We start from the raw sequence: 22,102 nt of genomic DNA, 5'->3' as shown, positions 1-22,102 counted from the left end.
ACTCCCACAGAACTCATCCCCCCTCAAATTCATGACAGCCAACCGTGCCGCAAAAGAATGTCGCAGAAAAACTCACCTCTGCTTGCAGCTGTTTGTCCGCGTGGACGACGGTACCACGTACGACTCAACGTGGAAGTTGTAGCTGCGGTCGAGGCAGCGTTCTGCGGCCGACTTGGTCGAATAATTCTTCAGTATCTTTTCTTCCATGCTTATCTTTCAGTGCATACATCTTGCCTTGTCCTATGCCAAGCTTTCTTCTTACTGATTTAATGCTGCGTCCATATTTTACGGCTTCCTCAATCTTTCCCACGTTATAATTTCGAATATCCCTTACTTTTTTCTTGTTGATTAGTTTTGACAGTTCAGCGAATTCTATCTGATCTCTTGAATTGGACATTTTCATCTTCTGTCGTTTCTTTATTAGGTCCTTTGTTTCTTGGGAGAGCTTACCTACTGGTTGCCTTGGTGCCCTACCTCCCACTTCAATTGCTGCTTCTGAGATCAACCTAGTTACTGTTTCATTCATTACTTCTATGTTGTCTTTATCTTCCTTTTCCAAAGCTGCATATTTGTTTGCAAGCACCAGCCTAAATTGGTCTGCTAAAAAGGGCAACACTTGACTTCAGCCAACCAAGAGAACAGGCTGGCTTCAGGAAGGGATATTCTACGATGGATCATATCCATGTCATAAATCAGGTAATCGAGAAATCTGCGGAGTACAATGAACCTCTCTACATGGCTTTCATAGATTATGAAAAGGCATTTGATTCAGTAGAGATACCAGCTGTCATAGAGGCATTGCGTAATCAAGGAGCACAGGAGGCATATGTGAATATCTTAGCAAACATCTACAAGGATTCCACAGCTACCTTGGTTCTCCACAAGAAAAGTAGAAAGATACCTATCAAGAAAGGGGTCAGGCAAGGAGACACAATCTCTCCAATGCTATTCACTGCATGCTTAGAAGAAGTATTCAAGCTGTTAGACTGGGAAGGCTTAGGAGTGAGGATCAACGGCGAATATCTCAGCAACCTTCGTATTGCAGATGACATTGTCCTATTCAGCAACAATGGAGACGAATTACAACAAATGATTGAGGACCTTAATCGAGAAAGTGTAAGAATTGGGTTGAAGATGAATATGCAGAAGACAAAGATAATGTTCAATAGCCTGGCAAGGGAACAAGAATTCAGGATCGCCAATCAGCCTCTAGAGTCTGTAAAGGAGTACGTCTATCTAGGTCAATTACTCACAGGGGACCCTGATCACGAGAAAGAAATTTACAGAAGAATAAAATTGGGTTGGAGTGCATACGGCAGGCATTACCAAATCCTGACTGGGAGCTTACCACTGTCATTGAAAAGAAAAGTGTACAATCATTGCATTCTACCGGTGCTAACATATGGGGCAGAAACTTGGAGGTTAACAAAGAAGCTCGAGAACAAGTTAAGGACCGCACAAAGAGCGATGGAACGAAAAATCTTAGGACTAACGTTAAGAGACAGGAAGAGAGCGGTGTGGATCAGAGAACAAACGGGGATAGCCGATATTCTAGTTGACATTAAGCGGAAGAAATGGAGCTGGGCACGCCATGTAATGCGTAGGATGGATAACCGGTGGACCATTAGGGTTACAGAATGGATACCAAGAGAAGGGAAGCGCAGTCGAGGTCGGCAGAAAACCAGATGGGATGATGAAGTTAGGAAATTTGCAGGCGCAAGTTGGAATACGCTAGCGCAAGACAGGGGTAATTGGAGATCGCAGGGAGAGGCCTTCGTCCTGCAGTGGAAATAAAACATAGCCTGATGATGATGATGATGATGATGATGATCTTTTCTTCGCTAACTGGCGTGATAACATTAAGGTTGTTTTCCCACCCGGTGATGGGAAAAATAATAGGAGGCGAGGCACTTGCCATGCTGCACATGAGGCGGATAGCCAGCGAATTTACAGACGGATCGGACCGGATACTTCACCATGGCCGCTCGACTTGGTTGACAGACTGCCCCGTACTGCTTGCGAGCTTTTACAACGAGTCTATTGTGTCTTCTTGCCTGACCCCTTTCTTGATAGGTAACTTTCTACTTTTCTTGTGGAGAGGGGGGATCGCCAGGTGGCGTCGAGGAGTGCACACGTGTTCGCATCGGCTCCCTCAAATATCGTGCCCAGCAGCGGTCAACATCATGTGACCACCAGTAAATTTGCAGGAGCTGTGTAGGAAAACACCAGGATCATGCTGATACCACATTTTTTGGACAAGTGGACCCGGTTTCCTCCAACAACTATAAGGCCACCACCGCATCATGCTGGCCCGCCACGCTAAGCTTAACGGCGGAGCGGAGCGCGGAACGCCGGCAGCCAGCTCCCGGCCCAAGCGTAGCGCCGCCACAGCCCAAATCCCAACGGACAACGACTCCGAACTAGCCCAGGACACCATGGACATGGATGACCAAGCCATCGAAACCCAAGTGGGATCTGTGGCGGATGCTGAAGAAGAGTTCCTCTCACCTGACGAGGTGGTACAGGGGGAATCGACCAGAGACGACGACGCGGAGGAAATCTTACCAAGGGAAGACGACGAAGCCAAGAACGGTCAGTGGCAATTTGCAATGTCGTTGCGAGAGCGAAAACGTTTACGAAAACAAAAGTGAGCAGCCCCTGATGACAGCGGAGTGCGAGACGGCGGCGAGGGCAACAGTTGCGACGCCAGAACGCCTGCAGAGCGAGCTAAACGCGGGGGAGCGTCTGCAAGGAACCGACGGCGAACGCGCGCCGCGCCGCTACCCAGAAAGGACATAAAAATGATCATGCGGCCCAAGCCAGGGCTAGCTGTGAAAGAACTTATAACCTACGAAGTTGCACAAGCGATAGAACGTGCAAGCGGCGACCCGGAGACCTGCAACAGTGATAACTTTCTGCTTCGCCTCCGCAACGGGTCAAACATATTCATTGCAAGTACCCCCCACGAACAAGTGGCGGAGAAGATCCTGAAGATCAAAACGCTGGATCTCAACGGCACTGAACATGCGATAAAAACCTACATAACCACCCCTGAAGGATACCTTAAAGGAGTGATACATGGACTGGAACGCGAAATCCTAGAAGGTGAATTTCTAAGTAATCTCCGAGTGCGCACGCAAGGAGTGACAATGGTCCAAGCCCTGATGCTCGCCAAGTCTGAAACTGCAGTGATCACGTTCGATGTACCGATAGTGCCACGCTTTGTTTGCTAGTACGGTGGCGAAATGCCATGTGTGTCTTATCGCCCCACCCGACAATATTGCAAACTGTGCAAAAGCCAGGGACACAGAACGGACGTTTGCCCAACGCCAACGGCAAGGGCGTGCACCAACTGTCGGCTAAGGGACCCTCCTGAGGACCACACATGTGAACCAGAGTGTGCCCTGTGCGGGGACGCTTTTCCCACGGCGGCATCGGAATGCACCGAGAAACTCAAATGGGTCCCCCAAAGGGGCAGGCCACAACTGTTGCAAAATCGAAGCCGACCACAAACCAACGGGATCCTCAAGACAGACAGGGCCCGTTCCAGGTCCAGCTCCCGAGACCGCTCCAACTCCAGGGACAGTGACCAAGAGAGGGGTCAAACAACAAAACAACAGCAGCAACAGAGGAAGAAGAAGCATAACCAGGAAGCCAAAAACGAGGTGAGCTGGGCAGCTATCCGCCTCCCAACCTCCACACCAAACAACAACACAACTCACGCGCCTAGAACACGAACTAGGTCTAATGCGAGTGCGAATAGACCTAGAAAGAGAAAATAGGCAGTTGAAAAAATAAAAAAAATGTCACAGTTTCGCCCTGAGGGCGAAGCAATGAATGCGATAGCAACACAGCAATGTCATACGAAGTAAGGTGAGCGGCTTTGGTAGCAATATGAATTGTAGTAAACATGAGCTGATGAAGTAAGCAGGTGCGCTGCGGCGTAAGTAGACCGACATGAAGAGAGACTCGATGACCACGAGAAGGCGCGTGTGAAACGGTGGTGTTGATGAGAAGCGCTTCCCGTGGGCAGCGCGTGCGAAGGGACACACCTGTAGTGCTGCACTGCCGATCTGGGCAGCACCGCATGTGTAGCGTGCGTTGAAAAATGTGGCCTGACTATTACTAACTGAATGAACAAGCGTGGTGTGAGCGCGCACAAACAAACATGAATAGATCACACTGAATGACTGCAGACAACGACTGTCAAAACGCTGGCAGTAAGAGCATACGCCGCAGCGGGCGAGGTACGTGCGGTCTATCGCTTCAACGGAAACTGAGCGGCGAATGCACAGCGCATACCGTGTGGAGATAAGAGACGGTGCGAGCGAGCGACGAGCGCGGTTGTTGTCAGAGTAGAAGTGCGGCCCCCCGCTCCCTCCGGCGCTGGCTACCCGCTTCCTTGCTTGCCCGTGGGAGATTGAGTGCGTTCGCTCTCCGATAGCGCGCGTCCCCGCACGCTTCTGCATGGGCATACGGCGCGCGGCGAAGATTTTATCTATACGGAACCTCACGGCGACGGCGACGGCAGAAATCCGGTTGAAGTGTCCATATAATTGCTATCGCAATAAAACGCAGCAACCACAACAAGTATCTAAAGCAGCCCAGACAGGACAGAAAGGGCAAAAACTACGGAACTTTGAAGGCCACACCGTAATTACCCTGTCGATACTGAAGGATGCGATAAAGTAAGTTATATCCACAATCATAGAGCAGGTGATGATACATGTAGATCGAAAACTAGATGTTCTAGACAAGAAAATCCAGGCTCAACAAATAGAATTCACGAAAGCGTTGCGAAAGCATGCCTCAGGCAGTAACATAAGACAAAAAGCAGAGAAAGTTTACAACAGGCCAGGCCTGTCGGCCATGACCCAGGCGACAAACAATGCCTAAACATCAAAAGCACGCCTCAGAAGAGTGCGAAATATGGCAGTGGAACTGCCGTGGGTTCCAGCGTAAAATTGGACAACTGTCGCAGCTGGTGATAACACAACAAAGGTTGCCAGTTATCATAGCATTACAAGAAGCCGGAACAAACCCAAAATTACAGGGATACGAAACCTTCTGTAGCGAAGGTGAAAACTGGAAGGTCGCAACATTGGTGTACAAAAAAGTTACAGCAATATGTCACAAACCCATAGAAGGAACGGACATTCCGCATACAATAACAGAAATCGCATATAAAGGCACCAGAGGAAACAGTGCCTTCATAATGAATATCCACAGCTACCCTAGTCATAAAAGAGCAACGTTCGACAAATTATTTCAAAAGGCAGCAAAAATGACCAAGGGGAGCCTTCTAGTGATAGTTGAGATTTTAACGCCAGACACTCAAGCTGGGGGTATCCAACCCAGGACAATGAAGGCAAGAATATCACACGACAAATAGAAGCACTCGGCATGACACTTCTAAGAGACACTGCTATCCCAGCAAAAACAGGAAATAGTATCTCCTCGGACACAGGTCCGGACCTAACCATAACGAAAAATTGTCCAAATGCGGAGTGGTGCAACACCCTCGAAAATATAGGAAGTGACCATTACATTATAAGCACCACAATCCGCACGGGCGTAATCCGCAAACAAATAGGTACAGCTAAAATAACAGACTGGCGGGCATATAGAGAATCGTTTAAAGAACTAACCACTGACATAAATGATATAGATAAGTGGTGCGAAGTCATACGCAATCTCAAGCAGAAACATACCAAAACCGTCACCAGGACGAAAAAAAACACCTGAAGTGGACCCTCATCTATTGCACCTGTGGGATGCAAGAAGAAGCCTGACCAAACGATGGAAGGGACAGAAAGGCAACAGGAAGCTCAAAATGAAAATCAAAGAAATAACACAGCAGGCCGAGGAATACGCTAACCAACTTGCAAGAGCCAACTGGGAACGCTTCTGCGGATCACTAAATGGAACCCTAGGGACAGCAAAAACGCGGAATATCCTCAGAGGAATGATTGACCCACACAAAACCAGACGCGAAGGACAAAAGAACTTAGAGAGATTGCTACACTCGTACCCAGGCACAAAAGAACAACTGCTTCAGGCAGTCCATAACAAATGCTTCGGTGACAATGCCCCGATACCCCCTACCAAGCTGACTACAGCGGACACCCGCACCCAGGAATGGATGAACTCTTCACGGAAGCAGAAGTTAGAGCAACAATCACCAGTGCAAAACGGAACACAGCGGCAGGGGCGGATCAAATACCAAACTCCATGATCAGGAATATAAATGAAGAAGCCATAACAGCGCTCACGGACTTTATAGATGACCATTGGGTCAAAGGAATGATACCACAGCAATGGAAACACGCTGTGATTATCATGATCCCAAAACCAGGGAAGAAATTGACTTTAGAAAACCTTAGGCCCTCTCTCTTACATCATGTCTAGGAATAGAGGTCGAGAGATTAGTAAACACTCGACTCCAACGTCATCTTGAGGAAAACAACTTAATGCCTGACACCATGTTTTTTTTTTCAGATCATATCTTTCAACACAGGACATTATCCTGCTTTTAAAAGAGGAAGTGTTAACTAACGTCCCCAAGGCAGGAGAAAACATTGTGATGGCTGTTGACATAAAAGGGGCCTTTGACAACGTAAGTCACAAAGGCATACTGGATGGACTAGCAAATACGAACTGCGGTCAAAGAACGTACCAGTACATTGAAGCTTCCTCAACCAGATAACAGCAGTCGTGAAAGTAGGGGATGATAATCTAAAGTCATTCATCGTCCTAACTAAGGAACCCCACAGGGTGCAGTAATCTCGCCTACACTCTTCAACATAGCCATGATTGGACTAGCCAAAAAACTGCAAGGAATTCCCAACATCCGCCATTCCCTATACGCGAATGATATAACAATATGGATAACCCAGGGCAGCTTCGGAGAAAATGAGGAGAAGCTCCAACGGACAGCCAATATAATAGAAAAATATATCAAACAAAGAGGACTCCAGTGCTCGGCGGAGAAATCAGAACTCATTCGCCTCACAAAAAACAAAAAAAAAAAACAAAGAACTGACCTGAGTCTCAAACTCGAGATCAGGCTGGAAGGGAAAATTATTCCGGAGAGGTTAGTAGTGTTGGGGATGTGGCTACCATCGAATGACATATGTCTCCACACTTTAAACACAATCAGAAAAATCACAATATGATTGGGAGGCATAACGCAGTGGGGGATTCCGGATTAATTTTGGCCACTTCGGGTTCTTTAACGTACACCTAAATCTAAGTACACGGGTGTTCCAGCATTTCGCCTTGATCGAAATGCGGCCGCCGTGGCCGGGAATCAAACCCGCGTTCTCGAGCCAGCAGCGCGACACATCACAAGCTAAGCTAACGCGGTGGGTGAAGTTCATGCGACGTGGTGCAGTGATGTCATGGTGGCAAACATGTTTCGATATTAGCGGAATGAGTATCTGCATCCGTAAAGTTACGGGTATATCATCTAGAAGTAAAAGCCCCAGAACCCACCTTTGGCTCGGGGTCTTGCTCCCATTCTTTTTTATACGTTCTCGCATACTTGGCTCACTTCCCCATGTTTGGATTCTCCTCTCTGTGGAGGAGAATCCAAATCGAAATGAACTGGACAATCGGGTGCTATCCGTGCAGGTGCTGCTGGAACACCGCCCCCATCGCTCGTCGGCCCATAAAGCGGTGAAGGCACTTTTGTGCTTCTTGAGGACGACGGGCTTGTGTCAACGTCTGTGACTATTAGTGCAATAACACATGCGTCAGCGAACTAATCGCTAATTTCCCTTCTTTCCTTCCCTCCTCTCTCTCCCTGTCATCTTTGTGTTCCCTTTTCCGATTCCCCTGGTGTAGGGTAGCCAACCGGACGTTATTCTGGTTAACCTCCTTGCCTTCTGCCTTTCTCTTGCTTCCTTCCCTTCCTCACTGAGGAGGATCCGATCTTACGTCCAACCTATCGAAATGAATCTCGAATCTAAGCACGAAGAAAAATTCATCTATCAGGAAAAGGAAAATGGCAGTAAAGCTTCCCGCCAGAAACGTGGAGTAGGTCGAAAGCTGTGCCCGGCGCGATACTTCATCCGGAAGACATGGCCATTAACACACTGGAGGGTGTCATCCACCCGTGCTTCCCTTCTTTCATGTCGGCGCCACAATCGCCCGACGGCCCCTACCCTATGTTATTGCTCTCCCTTCCTGAGCATAGCCATGTTAGCACAGTGTATTGTGAAAAACCCACTACTCCCAGGTTCATCCCGATGCCCGGAAATCGGGTGCTTATAGCGGTCAAGTAGGGTGTAAGTTTAAGTGCATCAAAGATCAAAGCCACCGGCTCAGACAACGGCGCACAGAGGAAAGGCGGGGGGGGGGGGGGGGGGGTCATTTCGCGCACGCAAATACGCTCAGCCACGCGGCCGGCTCAGCCAGCTAAAACACAGCCTTCGAGATTTGCTTCTACCCGATCAGAGTCACCTCTGGAGCGTGGATTAGGGCGCCACTTAAAGCCCAAACACAGCCAAGTCACAGATTTTCAGTAGCCCAAATATAGCCACATAGCCAACTCGTCCTAGTCGACGCCAAACAATTTTTCTCGTAGCCCAATTTGGCTATATATAGCCAAACCTGGCAACACTGCTCCAAAATACTTTTGATGAGCTGGCTTAAGCACAACTCATAGCGCCGAAGAGTCGATTGGCGCAAGCACCGGAAGCCGGAAGAGCTCTTTATCGTAGAGTCGTCCTTGGAGAATGCAAACAAACATACCAAAGCACTAAAGAGCTACCCTGCCAGATCAGAAATTTGTATGGGGTTTCAGAAATACCGCAATACATGGATCCTACATTACACGCAGGAAGCAGAAGGGCTAGAGCTGAATACATAGACAAAACAACGAAGTACATGGACACTGCAAGATTCACGGATGCTTCACCATATTGGCTCAACGCAAACAATATGGTGGCAGTTGTCGTGAACAGAAAAGGTAAAATCACGGCCTGTGCTTCGGTTTCCCGAGCAACCATTATAGAAGCAGAAGAGGTAGCCATTGCCTTAGCTATAAGGGAAGGCATGGAGCGCAACGCTCCACTGACAAGAATCACAGATTCTCAGGCCGCATGTAGGAACTATCAGAGCGGAAATGTCGGCGCGAAGGCACACCGGATACTTACCTAAATCAGCAGAGAATTCAACGTCAGGTATACCCAAACAATAACCTGGGCCCCGGGACACGATGGTGTTACTGGGAACCGCTATGCAGATGAGCTGGCTTGAGGTTTCACTAATTACGGAGCTGCCTATGGCAACATCGTAGAGGACCCGACACCCATCGATCCCAGTTATAAATCAATGTTGCAACACTGCAGGGAATTGAGAAGACTCTAGCCAGCACCGCACAAGAACCTTTCAGTCGTGGAGTCTGCAATGTTACGTAGGCTACAAACGAATACATATACAAACCTCCATAGATTGCATATACACTACCCAACAGCCTAAAAAGACATATGCCCGTGGTGTGGGAGCACACTGACGCTCTATCACATCACATGGGAATGCACGGCTCACATAGAAGAGCAAGAGGAGAATAACACGAGAGAGAGGTGGGAGGTATTGCTATCCAGCTCTGCCCTCGGGGACCAGCTCAGGCTGGTCCGGAGGGCAGAAAGGATGGCGTGGGCCAGCGGTGCCTTGGAATAGGGGCCCGACCATGCGAATTGCCCCGTTTAGGGGCTAACGAAGTCTTTTGTGCAAATAAAGTTTTGTTCTTCTTGTGGAGAACCAATGTAGCTGTTGAATTTTTGTAGAAATTTCACAAGATAATCATGTATGCCTCCTGAACTCCTTGATTCGCAATGCCTCTATGACTGCTGGTACATCTACTTAATCAACTTCCTTTTCATAATCTATGAAAGCCATATAGAGAGGTTGATTCTACTCCGCATATTTCTCGATTACCTGATCGAAGATATGGATGTGAACCATTGAAGAATATCCCTTTTTAAGACAGCCTGTTCTCTTGGTTGACTGAAGTCAAGTGTTGCCGTGAATATATTGGAATTTATCTTGGGGAATATTTTATACAGTACTGAAAGCAAGCTAATGGGCTATGATTTTTAAGTTATTCAACGTCTCCCTTCATATGTATGCGTATAATGTTGGCATTCTTCCAGTTCTCTGGTACACTTGAAGTCATGAGGCATTGCGTGTAAAGGGCCGCAAGCTTCTCATGCATGATATCTCCTCCATGTTTAATAAATGAACTGTTACTCTATCTTCTCCAGCCGCTTTTCCCCGGTCATGTCTTGCAAGGCCCTTCGAACTTCATCGCTAGTTATAGAAGGAGCCTCTATAACCTGTTCATTATGACTTCGAAAGAAAGTAGCTTGGCTGCTCTGGGGACTGCACAGGTCCGTATAGAATTCTTCCGCTGCTTTTATTATGTCATCGAAATAGCTGATGATATTACTCTGCCTATCTTTCAGTGCATATATCTTGCCTTGTCCTATGCCAAGTTTTGTTCTCACTGATTTAATGCTGCGTTCATATTTTACGGCTTCCTGAATTTTTCCCACGTTATAACTTTCGCATGTCCCTTACTTTCTGCTTGTTGATCAGTTTGGCAGTTCAGCGAACTCTATCTCATCTCTTGAGTTTGACGCTTTCATGCTTCATGCCTAATAAGCTAGTAAACATTCGCTTACTAACTAAATTAACAAGCAAGGTAAACCGTAACACATTTCACTTGATGAGCGCGGACACTCGCTGCCAAAACGCCGGCGTGAGGAAGAGCAACAGCAGCAGCGAGCGAATTGACTTGGTGCTGCCTCTCGCTTCAACGAGAACTAAGCGGCGAGAACACAGCGCACACGAACCTATGAGCCCTCGGTGCACCTAGCCTGTGTACTCATCGCAGATCGCCTTAAAGATAGGGCCTGCGCCGCACCACGGCCTACTCAACGCAGTTCGCTTTAAGTTAGGGACTGCGCGGCCGCGTTATACACAGCCGCCGCCGGAGTAAAAGCCCCTCCCCCTTACCCCCCCTGGCGCCTTCCACTCGGTGGAAGACGGCATGTTTCCTTCCTTGCGCGCGCGAGGTCAAGCCACTATCCTAACGCCTCCTAGATAACAAGGCCTGTGCACTCTGCTTTATGAAGTCATGCTACTTGGACCGAAATTTCCATCGCCAAGCCCGGCGGGACGAAAGCGGTGACGTCAATATCACAGCGGCTTACTCGGGAACAAAGAAAGACATCCACATTAGACATCCACATTAGCATGACGTCGCAGATCAAAGAGCACCGGCCTTGTGGTATCTAGGAGGCGTTGCCTCGGCTCACCCTTGCGCGCTTTCATCGCACCTAGAGCATACGGCGCGCGGCCACGGTGTTATCGGACTTGGGCGTTATACGGAACATCACGGCGACGAGGACGACGGAATTGCGCCGGGAGTGTCCATATAATTGCTATCGCAACAAAAGCAATGCTCCTTGAATTATTTGTGACTCCGAAAAAAAGCACGGCGGACAGCGCAGACGACAAAACAAGAAAGAAATATAAAACCCATATGGCTTTCCCCATTTCTTACTGTCGTGCTTTCTCAAAAATGTGAATTTTAGTGCCATAGTTGCAATGCCATTGCTAATACCCAAGCCATGCAAGTCGCTGTGCTGAGTTTGTTTTTTCAATTCTTCCACAGTGTGCTACTGACGCATCGCAGCCGGCGCGTCAAAGCATGATGAATAACATTGTCTTTATTGGCATCTCCTTTGAAACGGAGTGGCGAAAACAGTCATCTGGCGTGCTTGATCTAAGCTGGATTTACTTAATATATCGCAGTCTAGCATATTGCCTGTCTTTCCTTCATCTTTTGATTCTTCATTACAACCTACCTATAACTGTACTGACTGCGGTTCTATCAATCTCTCCCCTGCTTCTTGTCCACCAATAGTCTGAAAATCTTGCTTATCTTGACGGCGTGACCTGTGTTGCGACTGGCCTCTGTGGTGAACAATTTGTGTCGTGCCGCCAAAGTCGCGGCGAAAGCCCGGACATATCAAGTACGCCGTGCCGCCCGCAACCGTTGAAAAACCCGTAGGAGGCCGCAACGGCGAAACATCGTTAGCATTTGTGCGCGCATTGTCGCCTCCTTCCCCCCTCTACCATTAACTGGGAGAGGGAACTTAAGACAGACATCATTTACACGACTATGCGAAGTAAGTTGCGAGTCTCATAATGTGGTATGTGTAGAGACTTGCGTAATTTGCTGCGCGCCATAACGTAGTAGATACGACACAGTTCACTGAGCATCTGGCCATTTATCTGCACGTTTTAACACAATTCGTACGCGACGTGTACTTTGTTTATATAAAGACTACGTGGTCATATTTTGTGCGCTTAGTCATTATGGTGGCCAACAGGCTTGAATTCGCGGGCACGTGAGGCTGCGTGTGAAAGCTTGATTACGAATCTTTACGATTCCGCACTAACATTTTGACAAAATTTGAGCCTCGAGCTTGAAAACTCAACTTAGGAAAACAACTGTTTGCCTTTTGTGTTTACTTACTAGCTTTCTTTAGAGCGAATAGCTTTGTTTACCTCTTCGGTTCATGCTCGTCGTTGGCGGTAGGCCGGTGGACTTGCGATACAAAGGCAACGATGAAAAGCGCGCGCGCTCTCCCGAAATCGAGTTACGGGGCGCATTATTCGCCGAATGGCAGCATCACATTTATTTTCCGGATCCGTGGTCACGGTGACGATAGGTACCCAATTCGCGTTATCACCTCTTTTATTAAATCTGCCTGTCACTGAGACAATGAATGGCTCATGCCCCCTGAAGCAATTGCTTCAAGCAATGGCCCCGTAAACGCGGCCTCCCCATTATCAGGGCAGAAGAGGAGTGAAATTCTACGCCGGAATGATGAGCGGTAACGAAGCCAGCTGTGCAAGGAGACGACGATGACGAAAGCGTGAGCAGTGGCACCCAGGGGTGCCAATGAGCCAGCTATGGAAGAAGACGACGGCGCATCGAGCCATTGCTGATGATGATAGTTTCTGCACACAGACGCCACGAGACCCCGGATCTTAGCCAAATACAGCTTTGCTGTAAAACATAGCCTGTCACGTTATGCAGACAAAATAAAGTAATATGTTCGCATGGGCGCCCGAAAATCCTACAGATACGACGACGAAATACATGTCGTAGGCCGAGGTATTATCGGAAACTATACGCTCCTGGCACAGGAGTTTGGTTTTCTGTTTGGTTGCTGCTACTGTCGTAAGGTACGTGCTTTCATGCACGTAAGTGATACGTAGTGCTCACAAAAAGTCGCCAAAAGATCAGAATTTAGGAAGTAGGCGCGCATTCGCTTCAAAGTGGTAATTGCGCGATACGAGGGCCGCCGTACCTTGCAGTTGGCGAAGGGAACCGTGAGGCCGAGCAGTAGGAGACCCACAATAGGTCCGGTGATCGCCGCGCTGACGGAGACGAATATCTGCAAGGGTTGCGCAACAGTAGTTTTTGAATGTTTCTGTGCACTTTCGGACGTTGCTTTGCGAGAAGCTACGAACTATGAAACTAGTGTTTAGATGATCTCCCATATTCAACAATGATTGTTGTAATGTAATATAAAGACAACAATAATTACTGGGGGCGCGCACACGCGTTGCATGAACCAACTTGGGTGTATACAGCATGTTGAGAGTGAGCTCGCCATTCACATGTTTTGCGTGATGCAAAACATCTAAATATAAGTTTCTCTCGGTGCCCTTGCGTGAAATTTCCAAGCAGGTTAGTGTTTGGTTATTACAGGAAAAAATGAAGGTCAAAATCCCATTTTTCAGAATTTCTTTTTTAGCGCCGAAAGTTTATAGCCGGTACGTCAGCGGGACGTGACGAATTTCAAACTATTTTTCTCGTATTTCGGCCATTTAGGCCCAGTAAAAGTTTTTGAATCTTGCTAAGTTGAGTCTTTGGCTTTTTTGTAATACAGTGTTGTCCACCGATAACGAGCTAACAAGGCCTGAAAAGACGGCGTCCGAATCCATGACGTCACAGCGAGTAGTTTCGGGAATTTGGGAGTGACGTCACCATGGGTTTTTCGCTTGTGTTTTTTTTTCTGGCTTACCAAGTCTGCACGGAAATAGGGGCTTTTTTCCAATACTGTGGAGACGTAATTCACCAATACAGCTGAACATGCATTGTCTCCTAAGCGTCCCATTGGATCTGAACTCAGGCGCTGCATGTCGTTCTTCCAGAATTACTCAGCAATACGATTTCTACTGATGAAAACAAACTTGCAATACTGCGTTTATTTGACTCTTTCCTGTAATAAAGTACCAGGATATATATATATATATATATATATATATATATATATAAAGAGAGAAACGCGATAGCGTCATTGATCGGAATCTATCGCACGTGTCTCAAGAGCGAGCGCGCGCTCCGGCGCTTTATGCCCTAGCGGCCACTAAGACAGACATCAATGGCAGTTGGAAAAGGAGCTTGAGTTTCTGCGTAACAAAATTATGTTTTCTCGTACAGTCAAATTACAATACGACGCTATCATTTCTGTAGGTTGCACTTTGCGAATTTGTCGTACTTTGCGAATTTTGTGACCCATATTTCTTTCCGAAATTCAATTAGTTCAGTGAGGCCTCTGGCACGCGGAGGGCCTGCGTGGTTCGGGATGATTTTTTTCTGACGGACAACGCTGCCGATACCGCCACTGTATTTTCTACGACACGGGGCCCTTAGCGCAGTCGCGTTAAAAATATAGGAGGTTGCAAAGTGGGTGCGTCCTTGGGCTTATTGTTATAGGGAGCAGAGTTAAGGAGCCTCCGTGTAGGTGCTGTTTTCGGACGTTTTGATTGAAATCAGATTACACGTTTATAATAGGATGAAAATAAATGCAATTGTATGTGTCACCGTTAGTTGTACAGCAATGGACCGCTTGACAAGAGAATCGCCGCACGGAGATTCCAACATACACCTTGCATCTGATTATTTGCTTACCACATTGAACTTCTTAAGCATCTACCTTACCCGACTGCGTTTCCTTACCCCTTACCCCTACCTTACCCAACTGCATCTACCTTACCTCCCCGCTGCTGGACTAGTTTTACAACTGGTTCTTTGTTCGAAGTATTACATGGCCTGTCAGACTACTTTTTTTGTAGTTTGACAGGCCATGTCAAGCTAAACGACAGGCCAGACAGGCCAAATTTGACAGATAGTCAAGCTTTGGTCGAAAGTCTGTCTGAAATTACCAGTGTGTACTTGTCTGAGTGAAAACCCCACACGACGGGAAGGATTGCTCGTAATACATTGTACATATGCTGCCAAAGCGCTGATGCATAAAAGCAACCCACGATGGAGAAAATAAAGTTGCACTTGATATTAGAGGAACACAATTTGCGAAAACATCAAGTGCTCAAGAGAAACTACGATTGTTTGAGACATTATTAAAGCAGCTTAGACGTCCGTTCGGCAAATCGTCAACCCGAGCGAAGCTTTCGTGTCCTCACTGCTCCTCTCATTTAAAAATTATGTTGCCAAGTCGACCCAACCGCAAATTTTGCGTCGTTTTATTGAAATGCTATGAGCATTGGAGGCTAGTTTCGACGATACTTCTAGTCGAAGTTTTATTTTTCCAGACTACTCAGTGTGCCAGAAATTGTCAAATTTGCCAAACAGTTAAAGTTCAGTCGCCATTTCAGACGGTGCGTGATGTTGTTAGTTGAATAATTTCAACGGAAATGTTTAACAACACTTAGAAAAACTGTCGATCACATTGCTCAATGTCTATAGGCGCGTTAACGAAATAGTTAAGCGCTTTCGAAGTCTTCGTTGAAGGACAACATATACGAAACACGAGATCCTCTTACAGCAACAGCCGAGCCGGCATAGGGGATCACCACGCTGAGAGCTGCCATGGTGGCGCCAACTGCAAGCGCTGTTTAATAAAATTTGCGTTATTGTATGCAGTCATCTCGCCATGTACACTGAATTAAAGCATCGTGTAAAACATGTGTTACCTATTCCTTTTACGGTGCAGCCTACACGTGTGTTAGACACTTGGACGAACGGAGTGATGACGTCAAAGTACCATACGGCTGCTTGAGAATTCACTATCGAGGACACTGTGCTGCGAACGAAAAGGAAGGCAATCAATGTTCAAGAAGTCTTTGAATGCAAATATTGCATTGGAAAACAGTGCAACTTAGCAAGAAGGGGCACCATAGGGAGACGTTGATTTTAAAAGTTCAGACACAACAAAGCATCAAATAGACTCCAATACAAGAAATGACAATAACAAACACCTATATATTTTGCGTGCTTGCACTCTGTGCGTCCTTGCACTGCCAGAGCTAATATCACAACGATAGTCATGCTACAGCATGTCATTTTAGCAAAACACGAAGACGAAGAAGTGTAAGCGAGAGTAAGTATGGCCTTCTTCTTTCTGGTGTTTTACGTGCCAAAACCAGTTCTGATTATTAGGCACGCCGTAGTGGAGGGCTCCGGATTAATTTTGACCACCTGGGGTTCTTTAACGTGCACTACAACGCAAGCAGACGGGCGTTTTCGCATTTCGCCTCCATTGAAATGCGGCCGCCGGGGCCGGGATTCGATCCCGCGACCTCGTGTGCGGAGGGCTTGCGCGGTCGGGATGGTTCGAGACTTTTTCAGCCACCACCGACGCCAGCGCTCCCACGCCGACACATATCCCGACGCCGGATTTTCTGCGACACGGGACCATTAACGCCGTCGCGTTAAAATAAGGCGGGAACCGCGTGTCCCCAGTGATCGCGTGAGCGAATTGCCCAAGTCTCGCGTGAACCGGAGAAGGGGGTCCAAGGGGTCCCCAGAACTGTGAGACTTTACGCGTCAACACCAAGATCTCATTGTAAGGCATTCCGTAGCTGGGGAACTCCGGAATAATTTTGGCCAGCTCTGGTTCTTTAAGTGCACCTTAATCTAAGAACACGCGCGCCCATAGAAATGCGGCCGCCGCGGCCGGGATCGCAACCGCGAGCTGAGTAGTACAGAGCCAGTGGGCTACAGCGGCGGCTTGTTCAACTGTGTCAAGCGCCTTCTTTAATGGCGAATTCCATTGGGAGAACAGGAGCACTCAAAAGCACGCTGAAAGTGCTCGTTCCAGAGGCGACCTGTTTCAGCGGTCGACAGGAGTGGGAGAGCCGTCATCCAGTGGTAGAACAAGAGCAGTTTCGCTGCGCCGAGAGCAGCCGGGAGTAGTCCGCACTGCTCTCGCCTGAAAAGCGGACTACGGAGGAAGTCACGTGACTTAAACCGTCATATCCTCATTTCTTTTTATTTTGCTTCAGCCGGCGCGCGCGGCGGCAATGGCGGCCGTCAAGCGTAGTTGATGTTTTGGCCCCGCTGATTTTGACGGCGGTGATACGAGCGAGCTTCGCAGTCATTTAGCGACAGATCCTGGCATTTCTAGTCCACCTTGCTTCTCGTCGGACGCGCGGGGGACAGCGGCAGCTAAGCGTCTTCGCCTTGCTGAAGTGCTTGAGACGCTGGACGGTGACAGCAGCGAAAACTGCTGGAGCTCAACTTCAGATTCAAGTTGCAGTTTCAGATGATCTTCGCAGGCGGACACTTGGTGGGATGCGTCGGCGCTGTACAAAAGCATGTAGGACGTGGCCGCAAACGGTGACATGGTTACGCCCGACAGATTACAAGACGATTACGCGTACGTGTTTTGCCGCTCTCCTGCAGAGAATGGTGGGACGTTCGATTGCTTTAGTCACATGGTGCCTTTCTCCTCACACGTCCCCCTCCCATCTGCTCTCCGAATGCACGCCGTATTCCAGTGGCGGGTCAAGTGTCCCTGCTCTCACTGCGCTGTAACCCGACTCCGCACTGCCGCGGCGCCCTACTCCTCTTCTCCCAATGGAATTCGCCTTAAGTCTACCGCGACAAGGTGCTTTGTTTTGCTGCGGCGAGCGTTGGCCATTTATCTCAGTTTCAGACTGTCGTGAACAGACCTGCGCACACTAATGAGAGCGCACCTTCACGAGGGCTTCCGATCGGTATCACAACTGCTTCTTTGCTTTATAAAATCACATGTCGTTGACCTAATTAATTTTTATTAATGCGATAGCGATTATATGAACACTCTAGGCTGATTTCCGCTGTTGTCCCCATCGACGTCGCTATGATGTTCCGTATAAAGTCCAAGTGCGATAACATCGTTGCCGCGTGCCGTATGCTGGATGTTCGAGTGAAAGTGTACGAGGGTGGGCCGGCGATGGTGGTTCAATCTCGCACCCGCTAGGGAGGAAAGCAGGGAGGTAGCGCGCCATCTTCCATTGCGCGCAAGGCGCTGGAGGGGGGTTATGAGGGGGAAGGGGGTGGCGTTCTACTCCGGTGGCCGCCGAATATAGTGCGGTCACGCTGGCCCTATCTTGAAACCGATCTGCGACGGGGACAGAGTGCGCCAAGTGCTGATAGCTTCGTGTACGCTGTGTTCTCGCAGCTTAGTTCTTGTTGAAGCGAGAGGAAGCACGCAGGTCAATTCGCTCAGATTGAAATCTACGCGTGTTGGTATAGCATACTAGAAGTTGGATTGCGCAACATTTTCACGGGACACACAGAAGAAAAACGCTCCGCTGTGTGTCCCGTCAAAATGTTACGCAATCCAAGTTCTAGTATTCAATTCGCTCGCTGCTGCTGCCGTGCTTCCTCAGTCCAGCGTTTTGACAGCCAGTGTGCCTGGTCATCGATGGCGATGTGTTCAAGGGTGCTTGTGCACGCGTGACACCATGCTTCTTTATATAGTTAGTAAGCCAATGTTTAAAAGTTAATGCGGCCGATAAAACTACTATCCTTACTTTGTACAACTGTCTACTAATTTACCATCGCAATCGATGTTTCGCCTTTCGGGCGAAACTGCGACTTTTTTTGTTTTTATTCGCTTGATGCGTTTTTCTTATCTAGGGACCTATTATTGCGATATCATTATTAACGACACGCCAGGTAGATTTTGCCGTTGCCGTCGTTGTGATGTTGCGTATAAAATTGATATACGATAAAATCCTACAGTGCCGCGAGGAGCCGTGTGCTGTTGGCGCGAGGTAAAACGTGCGAAGGTGAGCCGAGAAGGTACGTCGAAAGGATGTAGGCTTCATGGGTGCCGTCTTCCTGCTCGCCCAGTGGTGCGCGCGCAAACAGTGGGAGGAAGGGGGGAGCGCGCTAAGGGTGAGGAAGGGAGTGAGGTGGGTGCGCCCTACCTTGGAGGTAGTACGGGGCGGTTGCAAAGGTTACAATAGCTGAGCTGGCTTGCGGCTTGAGCCGAGATCGTATACACTGTATTCTCGCGTGCCTAGTGTTGGTAGTCGGGTAATCCCATGTTTTAAAGAGTCGTGGAAGGTAAAGACAGCACGAAGCCTTCACTCGCCGCTGCTGCTGCTGTCAATCACGCCAGCCTTCTGACAGCGATTGCCCACGGTCATTGAGCTGGATAAGTTCATGTTTGCCTATGCGCGCGTGGCACCCTGCTTGTTAATTTAGTTAGTAAGTGAATGTTGAATACAATTTATACATGTGATAAAACTACTAACTTTTCTTCGTTCAGCCGTCGAATGATTTCCTATCGCAATCAATGCTTCGCCTTTTGGGCGAAATTGCAACTTTTTCTGAGCTTGTCGTGGTAGCTCAGTAGCCATGGCTTTGCACTGCTGAGCTCGCGGTCACGGGTTCAATCCCGGCGGCGGCGGGCATAATTCCATGGGCGTGAAATATAACAGCGGTCGTGCATTTGAATTTAGGCTCACGTTAAAGAATCCCATGTGGTAAAATTATTCCGGAGTCTCCCACTACAGCGTGCGTCACAATCATATCGTGGTTCGGACACGTAAAACCCTAGAACCCATTTTTAAGTAGAACTGACAGTTGGGCGAATGTTCTTGTCTTTTTGTGGTGCCATTTCGAAGAAATGAACTTATCTTAATTAATTTTCATTAATTTTTAACTGCATCAGCTGGTGCAAGAAATTATCACCTTTTGATCACCATCATGGTATTGCGATCTGTGGCCTGATACTTATTACACGTATACCCTGCTTACACGTATACCACACTGAAGTCAAATGTTAGAACAGGCTTGCCAGTGATATTTTTATCGTCAGGCCGCGTTTAGATTCTGACAACCCTGGGAAATATTTTGCCATTTTACCTCTTGCCGCATTCATTCACTTCAACAAGACTTTTTGGATATTACGACACGGCTAGTTTATTTTCAAAGTGAACAGTGGGCTAATAAAGTCCTTTAGACGCCATCTGGCATCAGAAACTGAGGCTAGATAACTTTGCATCATGCTTTCTTTCATTCCTCCTGGCTGATCCTGGTCTCTACATCGATTTTCAATGAGGTATACCCTGCTCACCTTCTATACCTTCACACTGTGCCTATATACTTTGTCGGTAAATCATTTAAAACAGCGCCTGGACATCGCCCTTGGGATGGTGCGTTTCGCTTCCCGTGAAAAATTCATTTGGGAAATAGTCTACATTACGTTGTTTTCAAATTTCAGAACAGCCCTACGTCTGCTTTTTAGAAAACCTCGAGAGAGACGAAGAAGTAAACGCATGACCCAGTATTGCTTTTTTCTGCAACAGCGTCAACCAACGACCCTGAAAGTGAACATGATGCGATAGGGAGAGTTCTGTGTAACTAGTCGAGAACACAACTGTACCGCCATAACCCAACATTGCATAACAAACACTGGATACCTGCACAAGGTTAAATATAGCCACCAGGAAATTTAGATTTGAACAGCCAAGAAAAGAAGACCGTAGTAAGAAAGGGATACATAGAAAGATGAATGATTAGGGATACAGGAAAACGCACTAGTTTATTTCCCCAGTCGGCAAGGTAACTCTTCCGAGATCTGGCTAGATACGAAGAAAATGATCAAGGTCTCTTCTTATAGAAAATATGGGCTGTACAAATATTAGGTAGGTATTCTTAAATGCAAAATCTCTCCCGTACAAATGGAGGAGGAGCCTTTCACATAACTTAAACAAAGTTTGTTTATGTTCGCTGCGGCACTAACTCTGTAGGGTTGTATTCCATTCAGTATGAGAAAACAATATTTACAGAACGGTATGGAGGCATTCTGCACTTTTGCGCGCTACATTGTCGTAATACTGTTTAGAGTACCGTTGTTAGTAACCAATGCTGGAAACAAAGTTCACGAAGACTCTTCAAAGCACCGTAGTAAGCGCGAGCAGGTATCAGCGAGCTCTTCAATATGCAATGACAAAACTCTAATATTGTGCTATCAATTTATCCACTTTTCACACGATGTTCTATCCACTTATCGCTATCCACTTATCACACGATGTTCCCATTAGAATACAAAATAAAAACTGGGGTACCTGATTGATGCACTCACGACGCCCGCCAAGAAAATTCCTGAGATGCCTGAGACGCTGAAGTCTTCTGTTATGAAATGCGGTATCAACTGAAAGAAATAAGATAACTTGGTGTCAAAACTCCCATAAAAACAAGTTTTGCTGGTGGTATTTAGTAATTGATAGCGGGAATAAGTCGTGTTGATTCTTACCCTGTTGCCTTGAATCAACAGGGTTAGAATAGGGGACGCCTCAGGCTGGAGCTAACGTCGCGACAAGGGCACTTATCATCAGCACAGCAATCATCCTGATGAAGACAAGGGCCCTTGTCGAGACGCTGGCTCCAGCCGCCTGAGACATATGCCTTGTTCGGTTACTGTTGATCACTTCGTCTCCACTTTTGCCAGTAGCTCTGTCCTGCTTGTATTATTGTTCAGGATAAATTACGACCGTCTACACACTTCTATTCACACGGGATAGATTCTGTCCTAATCATTACCGTGATGGACCTTATAAATAAGTGTCCAAACCTGCACCTTTCTATAATATTGCTCTTACTTTAGAAATTTGAAAAATTGTTCTTCACTTGGAGCAAATATCGCAGCCTCACTGTTAGGTCTGAAAGAAGTCATAATGTTTGTATACATCCTTGTCTAGTACTGGTGATGTTGATTGTTGACGGCACTAATGAAGTAACCTTGGAAAAATGATGATTTGCGCCTAAAATTTA

General features: G+C 47.4%; 1 long non-coding RNA gene across 1 annotated transcript; it reads right to left on the bottom strand.

Moving 5' to 3' along the window:
* Positions 1-15,892: 15,892 nt before the first annotated feature.
* Positions 15,893-21,483, bottom strand: LOC125942622 (uncharacterized). The gene is made up of 3 exons (XR_007465267.1): positions 21,397-21,483; positions 16,024-16,133; positions 15,893-15,941 (listed from the first exon to the last, which is right to left on the bottom strand). It is a non-coding gene; the product is annotated as an uncharacterized LOC125942622 (long non-coding RNA).
* Between the last annotated feature and the right edge of the window lie 619 nt (positions 21,484-22,102).

This window comes from Dermacentor silvarum, chromosome 1 (genome assembly GCF_013339745.2).
Source record: "Dermacentor silvarum isolate Dsil-2018 chromosome 1, BIME_Dsil_1.4, whole genome shotgun sequence".
NCBI classification, from domain to species: domain Eukaryota; kingdom Metazoa; phylum Arthropoda; class Arachnida; order Ixodida; family Ixodidae; genus Dermacentor; species Dermacentor silvarum.
This window is presented reverse-complemented; position numbering and strand designations above follow the sequence as displayed.